Consider the following 20,681-nt stretch of genomic DNA (forward strand, 5'->3'; position numbering starts at 1 on the left):
ATTAGATGGGGTAGAACAAATACCATGGCTTAAGTATGTGAAGATTTCTTTTGAGCGTCTGGGTTTGTCTGACTTGTGGAATTCCCTCCCTTTCAATTGACCTGAATTTTAAGCCATGTGTCAAAGTGTACCAGGAGCACTGCATATTAATCGTTTACTCTTGGCGGAGAAGATGTGAAGTATTGTAAACTATGCTCAAGTTTCAACAACCCGTGGCTTAGAGCCCCACTCATTTTTATTGGCTTACCCTTTTTAGACTATGCACTTTACACTTTAAATTTGACTTTCCCGCAATGGGTGTTTTTACTCTAGATCTATCCTTTTGCAGGTGATAACTCAATTCAAAGCATTACCCACTTATTTTTGTTTTGCCGTCTGTACCAGGAGCCAAGGCGTCGCGTCCCGGTGCCTCTTCTGTACAAGTCTAATGTGAGACCGTACAAGGAAGGGCTAGCGATTATGCAGTCACTAGGCTCACTTGAAGTCTGCTTTGCCGTACTTCATTTTATGAAATTGGTATTCCACATCAGGAGGGGTTATGAATGTTAAAAGCTGTTCCTTGTCGTTATGTCTGAATTTTGTAACTGACAATGTTTTTCAATCTAATGAAATGCTATGAATTGAACTGAACATTTTGATTTTATCTGGATCAGGGATATGTTTTACATATTTCTTATCCAAATTTTTTAGTTTGTGTTTTTGTTTTTTGTACTTTCATGGCCTTGCTGAATAAAGTTTATCTGGACTTGACTGTGTAGAAGAATGAGTATGTGTGTGAATGAATGATTTAGTAATGCTGTTTTCTTATAAGGTAATAATTGTTCTATTCAAAAGACCTGTAATTAAAGCAGTTATGAGTCTGTGTTGAATTGAAGATATGTATTTATTTACTTAAAATGCTAATTTGATATCATGTATTGAACAAATAAGGGATTGAATTCAAGACAGTCTTCCTGAGCCATGTGCACATATGTTTTTAATGATGTATAGACATTAATATATTTGAAGTTTAGACCGGGTTTGTTTTTAGTATTCAACATTTTCCCTGGCCGTAGAACCCTATCTAAGCAGGCGGTTGCTCATTTTTGAGGGACAGAGTTGTTAACTAGCTCTTTGTGGCTTTGCTGGAGCTGAAAAGGGCAAGCCCATGACCAATGCAGTTAGATCATCCTTTGAACGAAGATTTGCTCTGTGGTGGCTAAGAGACACTCCAGAGGGCATTTATGCTCATTCTAACAACCCCATGGCTTCTTCAGATGCTTCTTCCAGGGGTGCCACAGTTGCCGCATTCTACTTGCCAGCTACTAGGGTATCATTGCATACCTTTACAAAGCACTACTGCCTCACTTTGCCTGAGAATATAACCAACACAGACATCTCCCAGGAAGGTACTGCTGTGTGACTCAAACATAATGTGAGGAATCTGCAGGAACATGTATCTATCACATAAGAATGACGTTCCGTCAGCAACTGTATCTTTGAGACATGTGAGCTGTAGATCACATGCTGTGCATAGCCTGCCATCTAGTGTGGGTTTGGATGTGTGCACTTTGTTTTTGTTCGAAGAAGTCTTTTCCAGTCACAAGGTATGAGACGCCTCCTTTTGGTGATAGTGCGCATGGGTATCAAATCCATTGTTAGATTGTTTTTTTTTCCGCCAACTGGTTTGGATGTGAATTGCTGTGCTCCAGTTCGGCACAGTTTCTCTGGTTCCCTTTGATGCGCAATCTACTACCCTCGACGGTATTGTTTCTCGAACAAGTTTCCCATTCTCCGTCTATTGTTTAGACCCAAGAATCTTCGATTGGAAAGCTTGTGGAGGGCCGTTGGGCCTACCTGCGCCGGTCTCACCAGTAGTTGATGGAACAGACTCCATTCAAGCTCTGTCCCGGGTGTCGCGCCAAGTTTCCGCACACCGACCTGCATGAAGTGTGCAATCTGTTTGTCCCTGGAACACGACGAGAAAGACTGCGACGCGTGCCGATCGTTTCGATCAAAGAAGACGCTTTGTGACCATCTAAGATTCCGACCGAAACGAAATACACGCTCAAGGAGCCGAAGAAGAGTAACATGTCTCCGTGTCAGACTCCGACATGGAAGAAGTGGAACAAGTGACACTGGGTCAGCGTACCGTGAGTACAGAAACCCCCTTGCCCCAACAACCAAAACTGAAAAAGGCTCTGGTCCTTCGTCTGCCTGCGGGCCAAGGTCGGCACCGATAAGTTTCAAGCACCCTGCCCGTGGGCCCCGACGCGGAAACGCAAAGAAAAGCCTTCCTGCTCAGCCTCGAGTCGGGCCCATGCCTTTGCTGAGCCAAAATCCTCGACGCTGAAAACCAAGCATGTCCATGTTTCATCTTTGTCGAATCTTAAATCTTCGGTGCCGAAAAGTTCGGCACCAAAACGTTCTTTGCCAAAAACTGCAAGTAAGGAGAAAGAGCCTCTGTCCGATGTTCCACCTCCATATCCGAAACAAAAAGAACTGGTTATTAACTCAGATACTGGACATATTCATGCCAAATTGCCAGAAAAAAGTAAAATGTCCCTGAAGAAAAGGAATGTGGGTACAAACCAATCACCACCTTATATGCCACCTTCTTCACCTACTAATCCTCAACTACCCCACTAATTCACCACCACCTCGATCACCTGACCAGGATGAAGGGGATGAGGATATTCCACTAGATGTTGACCCAAGGGAGGATTATGATACTGATTCACACACAGACCTTGACCCTGACTTTTATCCATCCAGGCCATCACCTCCTGATGGCAATATAGGTTACATTGAGCTTCTTAACAGGGCTGCTCATTACTATGGGGTGGAACTACATAAGGAGGCTTTAGAGGAGGACTTGTTGTTTGAGACCTTAAGCTCCACTCAAAAAAGTACACATACATTACCAATGCTCAAGGGGATGCTTAAACACACAGATGAGGTTTTCAAAGACCCTGTCAGGGCAAGAATCATCAGGCCCAGGGATGAGAAAATATATAAGCCAGCACCTACTGACCCTGCTTACTTCAAGGGTCAGCTGCCCTTACACTCTCTTGTGGTCTCTAATGCTCAAAAGAGAGCAAACTCACAGACCACAGGTGAGGTCGCTCCTCCTGATAAGGAGTCCAATTTAATTGATGCCTCTGGCAAAAGGGTAGTGTTACAGGCAGCTAATCACTGGCTCATTGCCAATGCTCATGCTTTGCTAGCCAGATAGGATAGAGCTCGTTATGATGAGCTGGAAAAACATATCTAATTTATGCCTGATGAGCACAAATCTAAGGCAAATTATCTTATACGGGAGGGAAAACGTATCACCAATACCTCCATCAAGTGTGCATTAGATGCAGCAGACACAGCACGCGCATTAAACACCAGTGTGTTGCTACGCAGACACGCATGGTTAAGAGTATCGGGTTTCAAACCTGAGGTTCAGGCCTCCATTCTCAATCAGCCCTTTGATAAAGAACACCTCTTTGGTCCAGCAGTTGACACCTCGCTGGAAACGATGAAAAAAGACAGTGAGGTAGCAAAGTCCATGGGAGCTTTACAATTACCTACTAATAGAGGTTCCTTTCTCCGCTCCTTTTACAGGGGTGGTTCCAAAATCTTTACCAGAGAAAATCCTTCCTCCTCTTACAAAGGCAACAACCAATCACCCTCCTCAAGAGGATATTTTAGAGGAGGGTTTAGAGGAAGCAATGGTGAGGGAAGAGGCAGAGGCAACTCCACACACACTTCCCCTGCTAATAACAAACTGTGACTTCCTTCCGCTACCCCCTGATCCTTCCACTCCTGTTGGGGGATGTCTCTCAATTTCTCCCTGTCTGGAGCATCACCTCAGACAAATGGGTTTTACAAATCATCCAATATGGTTGCTGCCAGGAACTTAGACACTTCCCCAAACATTCTTTCATGATCACATGAAATGTCACAGGAACATCTTACCATTTTGAAAAAAGAAGTTCTCTCCCTATTACAAAAAAGGAGCAATAGAACCAGTCCCATTAAAACATCAAGGGGCCAGGGTATACTCCTTGTACTTCTTAATTCCCAAGAAGGATGGCTCTCTTAGGCCTATGCTAGACCTCAGACAAATCTATACATTCAATCGGACCACTTTCACATGGTCACTCTTCAACAAGTGCTTCCGCTCCTTCAACAAGGCGGCTTTCTGTCTACTCTGAACTTAAAGGATGCCTATTTCCATATCTCAATACATCCTGCTCATCGCAAATACCTAAGGTTTGTAGTAGCAGGACAGCATTATAAGTTCAAGGTGCTCCCATTTGGAGTAACTACCGCCCTCAGAGTTTTCAGCAAGTGTTTAGCAGTAGTCCCAGCTCATCTTCGAAGACAACACGTTCACATCCTAGAAAAAAAAAAAACACTCCTATCAGCGGCTGATCCAAGGTTCAGCACATCAACCCCAAGTTTTGTGAGCATTCGGAGTCCTGTGCAATCACTTCCAGAGCTTGCCGCAGTTGAGCTGCACTGGCAACCATATATAAATCTTTGTAGAACATGGAAGGTGCACCAAGAACAAAGTCAGTATTCTCCAAGTATATCCAAAATGTCTCTTTATTGTAGCCGATAGTAACAAATGGACATCAGCTAACGCTTTTCGTTCCACTGAGGGAACATCATCAGGGCTCTGTGAGAAAACAGACTTTGTTCTTGGTGCACCTTCCTTTACCTACAAACACATTCACATCTTCCCATATCTGGAAGACTGGCTCATAAAAGCCAGCTCGCAAAAAAGCCGTCTCCATCACACCCACAAAACAGTGCAGTTGCTTCACGATCTTGGATTCAGTCAACCTGTTCAAGTCTCATCTACAGCCATCCAACACACAGGCGTATCTGGGAGCCACGATAGATACTCAGTGTTTTGGCCCATCTCAATCCAGCCAGAATCCGCGACATGCAGACTCTACTCTGTCAGTTCCAGCCTAAACACTCCTTGCCAGCTCAAGTGTTCATGCAGTTACTAGGGATGATGGCGTCTTGCATGCTAATAGTTTCTTATTCAAGACTTCACATGCGCCCCCTTCAGGAGTGCTTAGCATGTTCGTGGAACCAGGCTCAGGGTCTATTATCAAATCAAGTGTTGGTGGACGGCCGCACCCATCACTCTCTGCAGTGGTGGAATCACAAAACCTTTCAAAAGTGCGGCCCTTCATCGACACGGTTCCACAGATAGTGCTAACAGCAGACGCATTGCTCACTGGTTGGAGAGCTCATCTCCAGATGCATATAATTCAGGGCATGTGGAGCCTACAGCAAAAGCAGCTTCACATAAATCATCTGGAGCTGCTAGCGATTTTTCTAGCGCTCAAAGCGTTTCAAGTTCATCTAGTAGGCAAAGCTGCCCTGATCCGTACAGACAACATGACAGCAATGTCCTACATACAAAAACAGGTGGAGCCACGCTCACTCCAGCTAGCACAGACCATCTGGAGATGGGCCATACATCACAGAATGTTTCTCCTTGCTGTGAGAAAGTGGCTCTGTTTATACTGTTCCAAAATAGGTACAGGGTGTACAGAGTCCACAGTCCCCAGAGGTTTGGCAGAGGCTAAAGTTAGATATAACCTTACTCTCTAAAGTGGTAGCTTGGTCGAGCAGTAAGGCAGTATCAGAGGACAGTGTAAAGCATTTGCTGCACACATTCAGCCAGCAAATGGTCTCACACACTCAATAACTGAACTCTAGGCCAATGGTTTATATATAAAAAATATATGCTTGCTTTAGAACCAATAATAGGTATTAAAATATACTTCCTCAGAATGAGATGCTTTATATAAATACTTTTGCAATATGCAATTAACTTTTGTAGACAGTTACAAGTGGTTGCAATAGGCAACACAATTCTAAACACAATAATGCATTGAGTTCAATGGAAGTTTCAAGTTAATTGCCACAGATTACTTTTAGGATTACTTTTTGAATTCCAGGACTGGATCCTAGATTCAGTCCTGGGTCAGTACTTGGAATCAGTGATAAGTCGACTTAATTACTGTGATAATTTTTAGGCAATATTTTGCCATTTGAAAAGTTGACGCTTAGAAAATATTTTATAGAAAATAGTCAATGATTCCCTATGGCAGAAAATTCAAGTTGCAGGTATAGTACCTTATCGTACTTTTGTAATCCAGTACTGGGTGCCTAGACTCAGTACTGGGACCTTTATCCAACACAGGTAAGTAATTACGTTTTCAGATAATTTACGATTTTTAAAGAATATTTAACATTTGCAGAAATTGACAGAAGAAATTTCACAGAAAAACAGTCAATGGTTTCCTATGGGAGAGCATTGGGTTACTGGTAAGTACAGTTGTAAGTATGAGTCAGTGCTGGGCACCAAGATCCAGCACTGGGAGCTCACCTAAAAGCAGGTGAGTATTTTCGTTTTCGTTACTCGGCAGATTTTTGGTGAATATTTTAAGTTTTGAAAAGTCCACACTTGGAAGAAATTTCAGGAAAAGCCAGTCAATGTTACCCTTGGGAGAAAATTGAGTTATCGGTTTAAAGGTAAGTACTCAACTGGCAGAGTTAAGGTTCTGGGCATAGACTCAGGGGTCTCCCAGGGTCAGGTAGGTACAGTTGGTTCACCCTCAGCGGCACAAGGGCGGCCGGGTGCAGAGAGAGTTAGGCCCAATGTTATCCTATGAGAGGTAGGGAGGGGGGCCTTGGTTGGTGGCTGCTGACTAGCAGGCCACACGGCTGTGGGAGCTGGGCTCCTGGTCACTTACTCAGGGCAAGTGGGGAAGTAGATGGGTGTAGAGGTTACACTGCCAGGGCCACTCGGGCGGCTGGGTGCAGGGTGCTTTTGAGCCTTCGGGCGCTCAATTGATTTCAATGGGAAATCTCCAGTTTAGAAAAAGACTGCAAGCTCGCGGACGAAGATTCTTCAGGTGCCACCACCACTTCGAGAGCTAAGTTGGGTAGTTGAAGGATAGGTAGGTACCCCGGGATTGGGCACAGGGGGCCGCGGGGCACCAGTTGCAGGGGGGCCTTTTGGTGTCGGGAAATCTTACCCTCTGTTGATCAAGGTTGGAGGGGCACCTGGTTCTGAGGCTGCAGGCTTCTTCAGGAGTGTCGAGGGAGGTCCTTGGGTGCCAGACTCGGGGTCACAGTCGCCGTGGGGTCGTCCTCGTGGTCTTTGTTCACTTCTGCACAGGCCAGGCTTGGCTGGTGCAGAGCGTGCTGGGTTCGCGGTTCCCCGCTGCTGCCAGGGATTAGAAGTAGATTTTGAGTAGAGCCTCTACTCATGGGAGTCCCAGGGGGCTTAGAGTCAAAAGGTAGCCAGGTCCTCCGGGGTTTGTGAGGTTGCTGGCCACAAGAGATACCGGGTTGGAGCAGGAGCAGGTTCGAAGGTCGACAGGCCGGTAGGGCTGGGGGCCAAAGTAGTTGATGTCTTCCTCTTCTTAGCAGCTGCAGGGCAGGTCTTCTTTCTCCTAGCTCTTCTTCGGATTTCGGAATCTGGAATCTGGGGAAGGAAGGTTCAGGGTACCTCTAAATACTAGATTTAGGGATGTTACAGGTAGGTGAAGGGCAGGGACCAATGGGTCCCTGTCCTGGGGTGGGTACACCCCCGATTCTGCCACTCTCCTGTGGGAGGGGGGCAGTAGCCTAGTCGATTGGGCAGGGCTCCCCATCTTCAAGATGGCGAGAGCCCGGGGATGTACTTCACCTCGCCTCCCCCACCTGAGGGGTGGGGTGGGCAGGCTGGCACATCCCCTGTCCTTATTTGGGGTTTCCGGACAAGCTTCCCGCCAGAGTGGGGGGTGCAGTGGCCTGGGGAAGCTCACAGAGGCGGTATGCCTTTGAAGCTTCCACCTGTCCATCCTGTGGGAGGAGACCTAGCACCTCACCCAGGATGTGCATTGTTGCAGACCCAGGAGAGCGGGGGCTCTCCTACCCAGGGGTCCAGCAACATGTCAGCCTAGGCAGCCTCAGAACAGACGTGGATTGTAGGTTAGGTTTCAGGGGGCCTCTCTAAGATGCCCTCTGTGGTGCTTGGTACATTAAATCCCACACTTGCATTGGTGTGTATTTAATGTGCTGAGCAGTTTGATACCAAACTTCTCAGTCTTCAGTGCTGCCATTATGGTGCTGTGGAGTTTGTGTTTGACAACCTCCCAGCACCATGTGCTCTTAAATGGCAGCACTGCACTTACAGGGCCCAGGAATGGACCTGGGTACTGTAGGGGCACAGGGCTCATGCCTCTGTGACCACACCACTGGCATAGGGCACCCAGCTAGAGGGGTGGCTGATGTATGCCATGGCAGTGTAGGTTGTGGGCATGGCACAGGGATGTGTGCCATGTCGTCTGTTTTGTCTTGTACCCAGACACTCAGCCTGCCAGGGCAGTGTGTGTTAGGGTACAGGGCTTCTAAGGGTGGCACAATGAGTGCTGCAGCCCTTAGAAGCCTTCCCTGGTCACAAGGCCCTGGGTACCTAGGGTACCACTTACCAGGGGCTGCCATGTGGCCAGGGTTTGCCATTTTGGTTTTGAGGTTTTTGTTTAGGGAAGGAACATAGGCCCTCGGCACCTGATTAGCAGGAGTCCAGGGCACACTCAAAGTGCATTCAGCAAAAAGTGGGGGCATACCATACAAGAAAGATGGCACTTTCTCACAGACATCCACACCATTGTCCAAGGGCAGTGCACTATGGATGAATTGGTCAGGGATATTTGCCTACGCTTTTCTGCCTCTCCCACTCATTCCATTACTGGTTCACAAGCTCAGACAAGCGTCCCTGACATTAATCCTAGTTGCTCCCACTTGGGCCTAACAACCCTGGTACACAAGCCTGTTGGCAGTACTCAGTAGTTCCTCACCAAAAACGAAACCTCACTCCCAATCTGCTCACTCAGAGCCATGGAGAGATAAGACCTCCAGATCCCAGCCATCTCAACCTTGCGCTCTGGCTCCTGAAATCTTGAAGTTTGGCTACCTTAATATTCCGCCGGACTGCATGAACATTATCGGAGTCTAGACATCCTGCCACAAGAGCATGCTATGCAGCAAAGTGGAAGCGATTTGTGATATACTGTAATAACAATCAAATAGATACACTGGACACTTCAATTCAAAACATAGTTTGCTATTTACTACATCTGCAGCATTCCAATTCAGCGTACTCTTCCATATGCTTACATCTTGCTACAATAGCTGTATAACTACAGAACAGATAACATCTGTCTCTTTTTAGAGTTCCTGTCATCAAAGCATTTATGGAGAGACTTAAGAGAATCATTCCTCCAAGGCTTCCACCTGCTCCAGTGTGGAATCTCAATATTGTCCTCACCAGGCTAATGGGTTCTCCCTTTGAACCATTGCATAGATGTGATATACAATTTCATACCCGGAAGTTAGCTTTCCTCATAGCTATCACATCTGTGAGGAGAGTGGGTGAGCTTCAGGCACTTAGCATAAAAGAACCATTCTTACAAATGCATCAAACAAATTGGTTCTTCGGACCAAACCTAAATTCCTACCAAAGGTAATTTCTGCTTTTCATATCCATCAGTCTGTTGAGTTGCATATGTTCTTCCCTTAACCAGATTCTGTGGCAGAATGTGCTTTACACACTTAGATGTGAAAAGAGCAATTCTTTACTATATATAAAGGACAAAACCTTTCCGCAAAACAAAACAGCATTTGTCCTTTTTGCTCCACCACATAAAGGCAATCCAATAACGAAATCCGGCATTGCAAGGTGGATAGTCAAGTGCATTCAAATATGCTATGCAAAAGCAAAAAACTTCAGCAATGACCCCTAGAGTGCACTCCGCTCGAATGACTAGGGGCTTCTATGGCATTTTTAGGAATCCTACCCATAGATGATATCTGCAAATATGCAACATGGTCTACACCTCACACATTAACAAAACACTATTGTGTAGATGTGTTAGCAAAACAGCAAGCTAGTGTGGTCTAAGCAGTTTTACGTACACTATTTCAAACCACTGCAACAGCTACAGGTTAGCCACTGCTTTGGGAGATAACTGCTTTTTAGTCTATGCACAGCATGTGGTCTACAGCTCACATGCCTCAAACGGAAAATGCTACTTACCCAGTATGTATCTGTTCTTGGCATGTAGAGCTGTAGAGTCCCATGCGCCCACCCGCTTCCCCGGGTACCTATACCTGTTGCAGTTACATCTTTCTTAGAAACATATATACATGGACATCTCTTACTAACTCCATTATCACCCTCTGCGGCAAACAATTTAACAGTGGAGTCGATGCCAGTGTGCATTATCACCGAAAGATGGCATCACCTACCTCGTGACTGGAAAAGACTTCTTCAAACAAAAACAAAGTGCAAACACCCGGACCCAACACTCGATTGCATGCTATGCAGAGAATGTAACTCTACAGCTCTACCTGCCAAGGACAGATGCATACTGGGTAAGTAGCATTTCACTTGCAGTGGATACACAATCTTTATCCTGATTCCTCGCCACCGTCCCTCCTCCCCGATGAGCGAATGCTGTGATTGATAAGAGTCTATTGTATGCAAATGTGTTGTGTGCTCGATTTGATTCTCTTATGGCTGTCTGCACGGCTTGATGAGGTGCGAAATGAATACACTGAACTGGCCCCAATGTGCTAGAGTGGTTCATAATGTAACCTTGTGATGTAGAGACTGGAATTGTGTGGCACCACCAGGCTGTGCTTAAGTAAATATTTCGGGGAGGCAAGAGGGGGTTTTCAGACCGTACTGATGTCTTTAAGGTAATATTCATAAGCGGAGGAATTTGTGGGAAGATTATGTACACACCCAAAGTATTGTTACGCAGGGTGCCAATGTATTTTGTGCCTTAAAAGGACTCAAACATGTAATATATATAGTAAAGTTGTGGAGTGTTCTGTTATTGTCATTAAATGCGGGGAAGGTTGTGGTTTATAAAAGGCAATGCTTTGAGGGTCATGCCGTCCTTTCTCCTCTGAGTGAAAACCTCTATTGTCCGTTTCTTCTGGTTCTGTGGCCATCTCATTCGGCAAAACGAGCAGGAGCCTACACAAGTGTTTTTCTTTCTCAGTTCACCTCACATCTGGGTCAAAGACTCATTTTACTGGAAACAGTGGCCTCTGGAATAAGAGTCCTCCAAAGAACGTTTTGGAAGGTGACCGATCCCTTGGCTGGTTGCAGCTTGTTCCACTGACTACCATCACTGGGTGTACTCTTAGTTGCTCAATGGACTCAAGAGGCCCGCAGACCAGTACAGGGACAGTGTCGGAGAGAGCCCACTGACCCAGTTATTGGCTGATGTCCTCATGCTGCAGGAAGGAATTAATGGTATTGCTTTAAGCCACAGACCAGCTTGAGATGGGCTGTAAGTGTCTTTCTGATAAGCTGAAAGAAAGGAAAAATGATGGCTCTGTGGCTGGAGTAACTGCCTCTAAAGTTGCATCTGCAAAAGGCGGAGCTTAAGTAGCATTGTGCTGCCTCGTCTACCTGTTTGTTCGGCCAACACAGGCACAGGACAGTTGCTTGTTAGGAGTTGAACATGCATGATGTTGAACCTAATTCTGGAGTTAATCAGTGAAGTCCGGGTGAATTCAGGAATGGATCACAGCAGAGGTAGCCAAAATGCTGGACCTGGGAGTGATTGAGAGCTCCTGGAGTCTATGCACCAGCCGTTGATGATGGTGCCCAAGCAAGATTCAATGGACTAGCACTAGGTGTGGAGTCTTGTCCCAGTATTGTAATGAAGATTTGTAAGAAACTGGCTCTATATATACTGCACCAAAGTTAGGTACAGTGTGTATAGAGTCTCCAGAGGTTTGGCAGAGGTTAAAGTTAGATAGAAACTTACTCTCTAAAGTGGTAGCTTGGTCGAGCAGTAAGGCGGTATCAGAGGACTGTGTAAAGCATTTGATGTACACACTCAGTCAGCAAATGGTCTCACACACACAAGAACTGAACTCTAGGCCAATTGTTTTGAATAAAAAAATATACTCTTTCATTTCTAGAACCAAGCAAGCCTGTTACAGGTAAGCATACAAATACTTTGCAGTAGTTATCTACTTGTTTGAACACAGTTCAGAATTGCAGTAGAACTGGTACTGGTTTTGCTTACAGGTTTAAGAAAGCAGTTTGCAACACATTGCAGATATAGTACATTCAATTGAAATGAAAAAGTAAAATGCAGTTAATTACTTTTCAGATTACGTTTCTAACCACAGGACTGGATCCTAGATTCAGCCCTGGGACATTTCTTGAAGACAGGTGAGTAAATGCGTTTTGGTTAAAGATATGATTTTTAAGGAATATCATTGTATTTCAATAGTTGAATCTTTTTCACACCAATGTTGGCCTATGGAAGGAAATTCAGTTAGCAGGTAAGTTAGGTTATCGTTACTTTTTCTTATTCAGTGCTGGATCCTGGATTCAGCACTGGGACATTTCCTGAAAACAGTTGAGAAATTGCGTTTTGGTTAATCGGCTGATTTTTAAGGAATATTTGCAGTTTTCAAAAGTCGACACTTGGAAAATTTTTGAGAGAAAGTGTCAATGTTATCCTATGAGGAAAAATGAGTTATCGGTTTCAAGGTAAGTAATCGGTCTTTTGAGTTGGGGTTCTAGGGTTAGACTCGGGGGTCTCCCAGGGTCAGTGATGCACTGTTGTTGCACCTTCAGCGGCACTCGGGTGACCGGGTGCAGAGTGTTGAGGCCTAATGTTATCCTATGGGGGATAGGGGGACTCTGGTTGGTGGCTGCTGGCAAGCAGGCCACAGGGTTGTGGGAGCAAAGCTGCTATGGTTAAGCTCAGGGCACGTTGGGGACCAAGTTAGCACCAAAGGGACACCCTCAGCGGTGCTAGGGCAGCCGGGTGCAGGGTGCAGTTTTGAGGTCGGGTGCCCTGTTGAATTCAATGGAGATTCTCCGGGACAAAAACACTGCAGGCTCGGGGACGAAGATCTTCCAGGAGTGACCACCACTTCGAGGGGTAAGTTGAGATGGTTAGGCACCACTGGGTTGGGCACACAAGGCCATGGGGTGTCTGGTTCAGGGGTGCCTTTAGACGTCAAATTTCTTTACCCGCTCTAGGGTCGGTAGGGGGGGGGGGGGGGTCTCCTGGATTGAGGCTGCAGGCGTCGTCTGGAGGCTTGAGGCAGGTCAGGGGTCACCGGTTCTCAGGTCAGGATCGCCAGGGGGACCTCCTCATGGTGTTTGTTCACTCAAACACAATCCGGGGTCGCGGATGCAGAGTGTGCTGGATTCGCGGTTTCTGGCTGGCACCAAAAGCTGCAGTTCAAACACGTCTGGTTATCACAGGAGAAACAGCTTGGAGAGTGAATGTAGGCAGGTCCTCCGGGGTTTTTGATGTTGCTGGCCGCTGTACACGCCGGGGTTTTGCAGGAGCAGGTTCGAGGGGAGACAGGCCTGTAGGGCTGGGGCCAAGTCAGTGGTCATCGTCCTCTTGTTAGCTCTGCACGGCTTCTAGTCCTTCTTTTTTTTTTTCTTGTGGTTGCTGGATCTGAGGAAGGAAGGTTCAGGGTGCCCCTAAATACTAAATTAAGGGGCGTTACAGGTAGGTAAAGGGCAGGGACCAATTGGTCCCTTCCCTGAGGTGGGTACACCCCCTATTCTGCCACTCTCCAGTGGGAGGGGTGGCAGGAGCCTGTCCCTGGTTGGCTGGGTCCCCCCATCCTCAAGATGGCGGGGACTCGAGTTTGTGCTTCACCTCGCCTCCCCAACCTTAGGGGTGGAGTTGGCAGAGGTGGGCACACCTCTCTTCCTCTTTGTTTTTCCCACCTGGTCTCCCGCCCGAGGTGGGGGGGGGGGGTAGAACCAGTGGGGACCAGTTGTTGAGTACAGCAAGTGGTCTGGAGAAGCTCACAAAGGCGGCATGCCTTTTGAAGCTTCTCCTTTGTGAACCCTGCCCATCCTGGGGGAGGAGGCTTGGCACCTCGTCCCAGAATGTACATTGTTTCAGGCCCCCGAGAGCAGCAAGCTCTTGACCCAGGGGTCCAGAAACATGTCTGGTGGTGGCAGCCTGCGCAGCCACTCGGTGAGGTCACTGGGAGTTGGTCGAGTTTCAGGGAGCATCTCTAAGATGCCCTCTGTTGTGCATTTTACATTAAATCCCACACTGGCATCAGTGTGGGTTTAATGTGCTGAGAAGTTTGACACCAAACTTCCCAGTCTTCAGTGCAGCCATTATGGTGCTGTGGAGTTCGTAATGGCAATCTCCCAGCACCATATACTCTTAATGGCAGCACTGCACTTACAGGGCCCAGGAATGGACCTGGCACTGTAGGGGAACAGGGCTCATGCACCTGTACCCTCACCACTGGCATAGGGCACCCAGCTAGAGGGGTGACTGATGTATGCCAGGGCAGTGGTTTGTGGGCATGGCACACAGGGATGTGCCTTGTCGTCTTGGTTTTGTTCTGCACCCAGCCTGCAAAGGCAGTGTGTGTGTGTCGGGGTACAGGGCCTCTAAGGGCAGCACAATAAGTGCTGCAGTCCTTAGGGGCCTTCTCTGGCCACAGTGCCCTGGGTACCTATGGTACCATTTACCAGGGGCTGACATGTGGCCAGAGATGCCAATTGGGTTTAGGCTTCAATGCAGTTTTAGGGAAGGAACACAGGCCCTGGGTACCTGATTGGCAGGAGCCCAGGGCACACTCAGTCAAAGTACATCAGCAATTCAGCAAAAAGTGGGGGCATACCATGCAGGAAAGAGGGCACTTTCTCACAAGATTGAGGTCCACACCATTATTATGAGCTGATAGTGCTCATGGATAATATGGTGGCAGCGGAGTTCTTCAGTAGTTCAGATTTTAGCAGTGGCTACTAGATAATTACCATGACACCTGGGGCTTATTTGATGAATAAACACAGGATGTTACCACTGCATTCCAGAGAATGGTGAGCCATGTGTTGTCCGGTCTCTAGGTCTTGTGTAGATCTTCTAGATTGTATTGCTTTGTTCTGCTATGCTTGGTAACACCTTGATGTGAGTAAGTTATCTGTGTTTTTAGGGGTTGAATGGAGTAAAACAGTCAATCTGAAACGACCATCAGAGTAGGAAAGTGACAAGTTGGTCAGTCATTTGCAGGCGACTTGAGGCATCAAGTATAGCATTGGAACATAATGCTTCTTGAGGTCATAGTCCATGTACAGGAGGTTCCTACACCCCAGAACGTGGTGAGGGCCTTCTCTAACCTCACGTTATTGCATGCTTTTTGTTTCCAACTATGACACTATTGTTGCTAATGACACACCGGACTTCCAAGATTACAGCAGGAAATCCCCAGTTGCACAGATCCACACAAAGACAAGTACACAATGAAAACCGGCAACAAGAATGTGCACAGACTGGAGATCCACCGGGGAAGCCAGGAGAACCAATTAGAAAATTACTCCCGCTAAGGGGCACCACTCTCTTCATGCAAGTCTCTTTGTAAATGGGTCAGTGCTTGGATGGCAAGAGTCAATGTCCCATTCTCTACGTCATTCCCTGGAATAAATGTGCAGCAGACTGCACTGATCTTGGCACACGCCACTCCCACCATCACGTTCATCAAGTCCTTAACAGATGATGCTGCATTTCCAAGAGGCTGATTGCTCGCAGTTCTTTTCTTGATTGAATTAAGGCCAAGCACAGTGTTTTTCATCATTTTAAGCATTCCCAACATGGTTACTTGCAACCAGCTGGAATTGGCTTTTGTCTGCAAAGTGAATAATATCGACCCTACTGCCGGAACTTATGTCAGTGTACAGTTTGAATTCCTCGGGAATGTCCTTGTACTGAGCCCAGCCAAAAGATTCTTTTGTCACAAGCTTGGTGCAGCAATGTTGTTGTCTTCTAATGGGTGCTGTTAAAAGTCCGACAGTTCTTCTCCGGGAATGATGAGGGTCTGGGTGTGTATGGTGACCAGGGAGCAGAGTCCGCGCAATCCGGGGATGAGCAGAGTATAGGCAAATTCGCTTCATTACCACTAGAAGTCCATCAGCCTGGAGTTGCCCCATTGCATATCCCGAATGTGCTTAATCGTGCAGCAGTTCTCATTCATGCCCAGTTCCTTTAACTCTGAAACACAATGAATACAGTTTAAGTTTCCATACAATTAGGGGTTGCCCCTTCCTTTCTAGCCAAGTGTATCCACACAACTGTCTCCCAGGTTCCCTGACATGTGGTGGTCGTGCTCTCGTTCAAGCCCCCTCCTGCCAGGTGACCTTTTCCCCTTTTTATCCTTTAGCTGCACGGCCCCACACAAGAAATCCATGTCAGGGTCCACTTGTTAAAGAAGACTGCCCCAGATATGCTAAGGACCACCCTTGGATCACGAATGGAGACATGAGCAACCCACCCTACCCCCTGTGACCCACCCCCACTCCTAACTGGATGCTTGGGGTGGTACAAAATATTTATGGGATGATCTTGTGAGCATAGAGATGGAGTGCCTCATGTTTTAGTAGGGGCACTGTGGGTGCCATTAGGTACCGGAGCGTGTATCGCCTTGTGTGCGCATGGTGGGGCGGCGTTGGTGCGATTTAAGTCTTCGAGCCTACATGTGTGTGGAACTGTTCAATGAGGGGGCGTGCAACTATTGAGTGTTGGTGCTTGTATCGTGCCCCAAGATCATGTGTGGGTCTGTCTCAGTTCCCGGCATGCGGTATGCAACATTACCCTTCCTTATGGCCCCAGATATCTTGACTCTGCCTTTTCTCTGGAGTCTTCTTTTTGCGTGAACTTTAGGCTGCTTTTGTTGGTTTTTGGGTGCTTCTCTAGGTCTTGCACGATCTACTACCTCAATTGTCATGAGGCGGACGAGGTCAGAAATTGTTCCATGGCCCCCATTTACCCCTGCTTAAGTCGTATTGTCATGTCCAAGGTTGGGACCTACTGCTTTTTCTGGATTGAACATGCAAGGCTTGGGGAGTCCGTTAGTGGCCAGAGGTGATATGGGGGTGAGCGCATCTGGTGTCCTACCCTAATTTGGAGCTGCTGTGGACACTGGGGATCCCCCTCTCCCAGGCACCCCTTCTCCCAAAGACCACATCCTACTTCCTTTCAGCACATTTGGGCCTGCTGCCCCTGGCTTGGGGCTAGGATATTCTAATGAGCGGGTATGATTTGGCCGGTATTTTGAAGGGGTATTGCATGGTGGTCAGGCTCTTGAAATTGAAATACATTGAAACATCAAAAAATAAAACAGGGCTGGGAACAGAAATTTGGACACCCAGGGCTTCGACCCGAAACCTTTGCTCAAGTCTGCCAGGTTATGATGATGAACTGGGACTGCCTCTGCAATTTTAGGACACCTGGTCACCCTGTTGAACCCTCCAACTGACAACGCCATGCAGACGCCTCACAGCCTTTTGGCTCTTTGTGTGTGTGTGTGCTGAGGAACATATTCCAGTTGTAAGGGAATTCTGGCACTGAGGACAGCTTTGTTTTGGAACTGTAAGGGGGCTGCCATTGGCTGGAGGCTTCTAGCTTTTCGGGGGCGCTGTTGGTACAATGCACCATGATAGAACCATTGATCAAGGGCCGCATGCCCAAGAATGGGGACCTTTCGACTTGGTGATTGGAACACATCCCGATTGATTTAGGACGTGGGTTCTGGGTGTCTGTTTTTTTAATACATTATCTGGGAGCCTCCCTTACCCCTAGTCCGAATGCAGCAACCCCTGGGTTTGGCCATCCATAAGTGCCCTGGGGGATCAGCAGTGGAGTGGGGCCTTGGCTCCAAGATGCTCCCTTCATGTCGAGCTTTAGCGATGATACCCGGTCGGCAGAACACATACAGCAACCCTGAATCCCTGAACGCAAGTAAAAGATTGAATTTGCAAGTTGTCTCATTGGTCACTTTGGTTTGGTACAGTTTTTTGGGTAAGAGGATGAATGGGCGCTATTTATTCTTATTTATGCTAGGGGTTTATCTTTACTGCGCATTTTGGCTGATTGTGTGAAGGCATTACCTCCCCAGACAGTTACCCATACCTGCGAGGTTGTGTGTCCGGTCCCAGTTGGGCTGAGTTCCCTGTCTGTGGTTGCTGCTGCCACGTTTGTCCATCTACCTGATGCCTGCTGCTGTGGCTGGCGGACCTCCTTGTGGCTGAGTGTAGGGTGCATTCTGAGTCCCCTTTGCTTATTATTGTCGGCGTTCATTTATAGGGTTTTGGGGTGTCTGACCCTGGCCCATCGATCTCTGCTCTTGGTACTCCTTAACCGATCCTGTGGCAATAGTAGAACACCCTAGGGTCTGGTTGCTGCCAACCTCCTTGGCCTCTACCGCCATAACTGGGTTGAGACACTCTGGGGTTTTGTGGTGGACCGCCCTTTAAGACTGGTGCCATTTGTATGCTCACAGCCAACATGGCCTGCTCGGGGGCAGTTTTTTTCAATTTGCTTCAATTTGCTTTGGACCACCTTAGCAGTGTCCCTCTAGGCTTGCTCTTGTTTTTCCCTATCTTGTTTCTTTTTGTGGTAATGTAATTTATGGGCTTGTATCTTCCGCCAGGGTTTGGTGTGTAACCTAATCACGCTGTCCAGCCCACACTGTATCTTGGTGGGTAACCCCTTTTCTAGCATGTTGTAAAATAGTGTGACTTATGGGCCTGTATCAACCCACGGCTGTCCTGTCTCTTGTCCCCATTGTTCCCTATCCAATAAATCTGTTATGCTCTTTCCTGGTTTCATAGGCTCTGCCATTAACCCTCCTACATCAGGGCGGTGCTTGACTATATCTCTCAAGACCATCCATGTTGTACGAGTTAAATGTTACCCTGCTCTGCTTGGTGTCCATTAGCCTAATTGCTGGGATGTGAGCTTGTGCGAACACTAGTAGTCTGTTCTCCAGTAAGGCTACTTAGCAGACTTTTAATATCGCCTATTGCTACATTTATTTCTGCAGTGTTCTTCTCAAAGCATGTGATCCATTTCCCTGTTCCAGCTAGCAATAGGGGTAACTTCATCCTTAATACCTCCTTATCTATCTGGGCCCATGGCTCTGAGATGGTCCCTGTCGTGCCCTTCTGTAGTAACAGGTACATTCTTACTTCTGGTAACTCTACCGGTTCCTCTCATGGTGTTCCCATCTTTCTAGACATTCTTGCATGTAGGGGAAGTTCCACTTGAGATCTCCTCCTCCATGTCTGATGCAATCTTCCGCTATAGCCATGTCCTCTGGTTCGAAGGATCTTCTTCCGTCCAAGGTCTATTGTTTTGGACCCTTTACTCAGTCCAGCAGGCTTGTAGGTGTCGGAAGGAGTAAGCAAAAATGTCACCTTCCCCTCTTGCTACTATCTGCTTCGGGTCAGCTTATCCTTGCTGTGCGCTCTGGTGGAGCAGCGCATGTCCTTGTCGTTGCTCACCTCATGCGCATGCACGTGTTCCATCTTATTTTTCCTGCTTCTTATTTGGATCAGTGTGAGAAATGCCATCTTTCTTGCATGGTATGCCCCCACTTGTTGCTGAATTGCTGAATGTACTTTGACTGAGTGTGCCCTGGGCTCCTGCCAATCAGGTGCCCAGGGCCTATGTTCCTTCCCTATAAATTGTGCTGAAACCTAAATCCCAAATTGGTAAACCCTGGCCACATGTCAGCCCCTGGTAAATGGTACACTAGGTACCCAGGGCCCTGTGACAAGAGAAGACCCCTAAGGGCTGCAGCACTTATTGTGCCACCCTTAGAGGCCCTGTACCCTGACACAAACACACTGCCCTTTGCAGGCTGAGTGTCTGGGTATAGGACAAAACAGAGTAGACATGGCACACATCCCTGTGTGCCATGCCCACAACATACACTGCCCTGGCATACATCAGCCACCCCTCTAGCCGGGTGCCCTATGCCAGTGGTGTGGGTACAGGAGCATGAGCCCCGTGCCCCTACATTACCCAGGTCCATTCCTGGGCACTGTAAGTGCAGTGCTGCCATTTAAGAGTATATGGTGCTGGGATATCGTCAAAACGAACTCCACAACACCATGATGGCTCCACTGAAGACTGAGAAGTTTGGTATCGAACTTCACAGCACATTAAACCCGCCAGTGCAGGATTTAATGTACAATGCACGACAGAGGGCATCTTAGAGATGCCCCCTGAATCTAACCTACAATCCACGTCTGGTGTGAGGGGCTGCCTAATCTGCCACACAGCAGACATGCTGCTGGACCCCTGAGTAGAGATCCATTCGCTCTCCTGGGCCTGCAACAATGCACATCCTGGGCTAGGTGCTAGGTCTCCTCCCCAGGATGGGCAGGGGAAGCTTCAAAGGCATGCCACCTTTGTGAGCTTCTCCAGGCCGCTTACTGTACTCCGCAACTGGCCCCTACCAGTTCTAAACCCCCACTCTGGCGGCAAGACTGTCCGGAAACCCCAAGGAAGGACAGGGGGTGTGCCAGTCTCTGCCAACCCCACCCCTCAGGTGGGGGAGGCGAGGTGAAGCACATCTCCGGGCTCTTGCCATCTTGAAGATGGGGAGCCCTGCCCAATCAGGACTAGGCCACTGCCCCCCTCCCACAGGAGAGTGGCAGGATAGGGGGTGTACCCACCCCAGGTCAGGGACCCAGTGGTCCCTGCCCTTTACCTACCTGTAACGCCCCGAAGTTTAGTATTTAGGGGCACCCTGAACCTTCCTTCCGGAGATCCAGATTCCGAAACAGCAAAGAAGATCAAGAAGAAAGAAGACCTGCCGTGCGGCTT

General features: G+C 47.7%; 1 protein-coding gene across 3 annotated transcripts in view; it reads left to right on the top strand.

The window, feature by feature from the left end:
* Positions 1–20,681, top strand: part of LOC146829515 (UDP-N-acetylglucosamine transferase subunit ALG13-like) — a 1,246,203-nt gene that overhangs the window by 306,787 nt on the left and 918,735 nt on the right. The gene's annotated exons all lie outside the window — the stretch shown is intronic.

The sequence above is a fragment of the Triturus cristatus genome, chromosome 5_2 (genome assembly GCF_964204655.1).
Source record: "Triturus cristatus chromosome 5_2, aTriCri1.1, whole genome shotgun sequence".
Lineage (NCBI taxonomy): Eukaryota > Metazoa > Chordata > Amphibia > Caudata > Salamandridae > Triturus > Triturus cristatus.